Raw genomic sequence first — 5301 nt, 5'->3', positions numbered from 1 at the left:
CATTTATTGCAAATGACCATCGGAAACCAATCGCATTCCCCATGGAATAATTATGGGGGCATGGGAAATGTTGATACACCGAGCTCTTCAGGAAAAAAACACAAAATCTGCTTTTTGGAGCTGTGGGAGTAGATATTGTCAAACTTTTGAAATAAAAAATGGAAGGATCAGCTTTTTAAAAAAATATCTCTCTTGTTTTTCATCACCTGTTGAAAGGGCTGAACAATGCATGAATGCAAACAACAACAACCAGGACTTACCAAATGGAATTGTTGTTGTTTAGTCGTGTCCGACTCTTCATGACCCCCTGGACCAGAGCACGCCAGGCACTTCTGTCTTCCACTGCCTCCCGCAGTTTGGTCAAACTCATGCTGGTAGCTTCGAGAACACTGTCCGTCCATCTCGTCCTCTGTCGTCCCCTTCTCCTTGTGCCCTCCATCTTTCCCAACATCAGGGTCTTTTCCAGGGAGTCTTCTCTTCTCATCAGGTGGCCAAAGTATTGGAGCCTCAGCTTCACGATCTGTCCTTCCACGGAGCACTCAGGGCTGATTTCCTTCAGAATGGATAGGTTTGATCTTCTTGCAGTCCATGGGACTCTCAAGAGTCTCCTCCAGCACCATAATTCAAAAGCATCAATTCTTCGGCGATCAGCCTTCTTTATGGTCCAGCTCTCACTTCCATACATCACTAAATGGAATAGCAGGTGTCAAATACTAGCAAATGTTGAACACAGTTGCATGGCAGGTATGAAATACTGTTTACATGCTAAGCCCACAAAGCACATCATTTCAACCATATGGAGTCCAGAGCATGGAGGAACAGTTTTTCAGGACAACCAAGCCACTGCCTTTTGCAAACATTGCCTGGACTGATATGCTTTAGGCCTCTTTTATTCAAAGACTAATGCACAGTGCGGTTCTGGATGTGTAACAACATTGAAGATGGCATCTTTCAGTTCCAATATGCAACGGAGATTCCATCTGCCTCTTTCTTATGTTTTCCTTCATGCGCAAGGCTGCAGGTCCCACGACGCCAAACATCCATCAATCAGGTTTTATTTAGGAAACACTTTCCATGCAAGGCACAGCACAAGGAGATCGAAATGTAGGGAGGGAAACGTCTCTGGCAGATGAAGTAGTCAAACGAACATTTAGCAACACGAGAAAACAATGAAACACTCGGCTGAGAGGAGAGGTCTTTAATTTTTATTTTGAGAAGACAGAGAGAGAGAGAGAGAGAGAATATTCTCATGTAGGAGGAACATGAGTTGTCTCTGCCAAACTCCTCTGTTAAAAATTCCGAGAGATTCATTCCTTTCCACATGTGTTTTTGTGCTCATCCCCAAAACTAGATGGGAACTAATGACATAAGAACATAAGAAGAGCCTGCTGGCCCAGCTTGTCCAACTTTCATTCTTTCTTTATTTCAATCTGTATTTTATTTCTTTATTGCAATTTTATTGGTACAGTATTAGAAGCTCATTGTCCTCTCTCCTCATGAGATTATGATCAATATACTCCACACTTTTTCAAATACATGTTTATTAAGTTGCTTTCATTGCACTGTGGTAATAATAATAATAATAATAATAATAATAATAATAATAATTTGTTATTTATACCCCACCCATCTGGCTGAGTTTCCCCAGCCACTCTGGGCGGTTTCCAATCAAGTGTTAAAAACAATACAGCATTAAATATTAAAAACTTCCCTAAACATGGCTGCCTTCAGATGTCTTTTAGAGATAGGATAGCTGCTTATTTCCTTCACATCTGAAGGGAGGGCGTTCCACAGGGCTGGTGCCACTACCGAGAAGGCCCTCTGTCTGGTTCCCTGTAACCTCACTTCTCGCAATGAGGGAACTGCCAGAAGGCCCTCAGCGCTGGATCTCAGTGTCCGGGCTGAACGATGGGAGTGGAGACGCTTAATGTTAATGTTCTCCAAACCCTTGGAGTCATAGTACTGATTTACTCCAGACACACGCTTGTCTCTGTCCAACAGGTACCACTGATAGGTGCTCTGATCAATTCTCTTCTCCTTGCCCCCGTTGGTGTATCTGTGGATGTAGGCGGTGCTCATGCCAGGGATGACCAATCACACGTACATGAGGCCCAAGCTAGGCAAGATCTCGTACCACATCCTGACGGCTGTGCGGCTCTTTCCCCCCGCGACCCTGGTGACCTCTCAGTGAGCGGAGCTGCCACACGACTTTGCCCTCAAAGCAGAGCTGGTCTCCTGCGCATGCTCCTCCAACAACCCTTCAGCTTGTCCAATTTTCTAATCTCTCCATCATCAATCAGATGCCTGGGGGAAGCCCACAAGCAAGATGTGAGCTCTGCAGCCCTCTCCTCTCCTGCACTTTCCCACAGGTGGCTTCAAGAAGCGCATTGCAGAAGATCGCCATCTAGGTTAGCAGCCACTGTTAGCCTTTTCCTCCTATGTCCAATCTGTTAGTTTCTGTTTCTCACTGAGCAGCAGCTGGGAGTCACAGGACTCTGTTTACATTCCAGAGACCTTCCATTCTCACAGGAAAGGAGACGGGAAGTGACATTAGTGGTTTTCTGTTTCTTTTGTTCCTTTGTTCAGTTGCTCTCTGCTCTCACAGGGAGAGGATGTATATTTCTTTGCTCTCAGCATAGCTAGAAAATAAAACATAGCAATGTAGCTCATACTATCTCATCCTTCTGCATGCTGTTTTGATGCTTTGCTGGGACGACGTGCCTGAGGCCTTATCAAAGGATCAGGTCGTCGGGCGGCGATTCCGAAGATGAGCCTTATCAGCTCAGAACAACGGAGATTCCGACATGATCCACTTTAAAAACCAGCCAAGTTGGTGATCATCTCTACCTCTTGTGGAGCACATTCCACAGTTTAACTATGCTCCATGTGAATAAAGACTTTCTTTTGTTTGTGTTGAATGAGCACCGAAGGATCTTCCTGCCATCACCACAGCTCCAGCCACCAAAATGGGCAGAAGTGGGAAGGAGATTTATTTTCTGACTCTGATTGCAAAGCTTCTAGTACTCAGCGACTAGTACTCAGTTGGAAGAGAAAGATATAAGGATTTCTAGTTTATTTGGTTCAAATGTGTGTGTTTTTCTGACCTTCTATTTAATATATATTATTTTCGAGGCAGCCGAATACTTATCTGACAAAAGAATAAAATAAAGCCACGAAAGCAACTTGAAGGGACAATGCAGCTAAATAAATATAATAGTAATAAGACACTTGAGCACATAATCTTATAAACGATCGAGATGCTGAAATCCATTAACATCCATCGCCCCCACAATGTGCAGTTGTAATTCACAACAATGCTCCCATAAGCCATTCCTGTGGCAAACATCCAACCAGTTTAGTTTCCAACATGGATTCTGAGGCATGCATTCCAACAGGCTCTCTGTATAACTTACATTTTCTGGTGAAATGAATTTGACGGAACATGCTTCCAGGTCACATGCACACGAATAAGCATTATATATTCATGTATTACTTCAGCATTTTTATATTTTCACTTGCATTCTCAAGATGACTTTCTGGTGCCAAAGTGCTAAGCAGTTTTGCAAACAATTTCCATTTTTGCCCCAAGAGGGGGGAAAAAACCCTTGAAGGCAACAAAAGTTGTGATGCAGTACAACTGCAAATGAAACTGACATTCATGAAACCATCAGAGGGCTAAACCAACTGAGACAAAGTGAGTATATCAAATGGTTAGCCATGTAGTCAAAGGACTAGTCCACACTTACCTTTCCTCTGTGCTTTTCAGGCATGGCCCATTCTTTGAAGCTCCATGTCTGAGCTCCCTCCCCCCCTTCTTTTTGCTCCACAGCTTTCCCCATGAAAACTGCTCTTTAAAGCTGGATCAGAACAAACAGCAACCTACAGAAAGCCTGAATAGCCGTTTGTTGCTGTTCAGCTTTAAAGAGCAGATTTTCACGGGGGCAAGCGCTGGAACAAGTAAAGAGCACTCAGACTTAAAAAGCACAAAGCTGTGTCTGGAAAGAGCAGGGCAAAAGGTAATTGTGGGTAAGCCCAAAGAAGTCTACAAAAGTTAGACCTAGGTGTCTAGGTGTTCAAAGGAGAAGAGCCACTATCTTGCAGGTGTTTGGTCTTGTTGGCTGGAGCTGATCTTCAAATAGCAAAAAACAAGGAAACAACAGAACATGAAAACAGTTTACGCCATCAAATGTCAGTAAATAAAAACTTAAAAGCTAGGGCATTGTCCATAAGGTAAAGGTAAAGGACCCCTGGATGGTTAAGTCCAGTCAAAGGCAACTATGCGATTGCGGCGCTCATCTCACTTTCAGGACGAGGGAGCTGGCGTTTGTCCACAGACAGCTTTGCAGGTCATGTGGCCAGCATGACTAAACCGCTGCTAGCGCAACGGAACACCGGTACAGAAACCAGAGCACACAGAAACGCCGTTTACCTTCCTGCTGTAGCAGTACCTATTTATCTACTTGCACCGGTGTGCTTTTGAACTGCTAGGTTGGCAGGAGCTAGGACAGAGCAAGGGGAGCTCACCCCGTTGCAGGGATTTGAACTGCCGACCTTCCAATTGGCAAGCCCAAAAGGCTCAGTGGTTTAGACCACAGCGCCACCCGCGTCCTTATATCAGGGATGAGAAACAGGAACTGACTAGGAGACCAGATCCTGCACTCTCCCACCCCATGGCCAATTTTGGCAGATGGATAGATTCTCCCACCTGTCCATCACCTGCCATCACAATTTTTTCACCTTTTCTGGAGGGAGAGATCCTTCATATCGCTGGTTTCAATTCAAGCAGGTGATGTAAAAGATTGTTCTTGATTACACCAAGCTCCACAAATCAACGGGATATTTGCAATGCAAATGAAGTATTTGCACTTAAAGCAAGAACATAGGTCCATAACATTGGTCCAGCTAGGTCACACTCACTAGGTGGTAGAGAACAAAGTAAAGCATTCCTGGAGTACAATGTGGGTTGTGCAAGGGATGGAGAATTTCATTTAGTCGGCGTTTTAAAACCAAACTAATCTAATTTGCACCTCCAGTACACAAACCAGAATGCAATTACCCTTTGGGTTTTGCACCTCTCTGAATTTTGCAATGCAGTTCTTAGCTCAAAGAAAGGATTGAAATGGGTAAAAATGCATATTTTAAATAAAATAAAAATAAATTTAGAAATATGTACAGTACACTGAGATAAAATACAGAGTAAAATATGAATTTTCATACATGTATATTTCAAAATCTCATATTAATAGGGAAGTGGCATGGCACGGATTTATGAATGAATGCAAGCGGAATTTACACGGTGTG

General features: G+C 43.6%; 1 pseudogene across 1 annotated transcript; it reads right to left on the bottom strand.

The window, feature by feature from the left end:
- Window positions 1-687: 687 nt before the first annotated feature.
- LOC310676840 (NADH dehydrogenase [ubiquinone] 1 alpha subcomplex subunit 1-like) lies at window positions 688-2212 on the bottom strand (annotated as a pseudogene). Its single transcript has 2 exons — window positions 1923-2212; window positions 688-713 (listed from the first exon to the last, which is right to left on the bottom strand). The product of its transcript is annotated as an NADH dehydrogenase [ubiquinone] 1 alpha subcomplex subunit 1-like (transcript).
- Window positions 2213-5301: the final 3089 nt, after the last annotated feature.

This window comes from Podarcis tiliguerta (assembly GCF_965153285.1).
Source record: "Podarcis tiliguerta genome assembly, chromosome: 4".
Lineage (NCBI taxonomy): Eukaryota > Metazoa > Chordata > Lepidosauria > Squamata > Lacertidae > Podarcis > Podarcis tiliguerta.
This window is presented reverse-complemented; position numbering and strand designations above follow the sequence as displayed.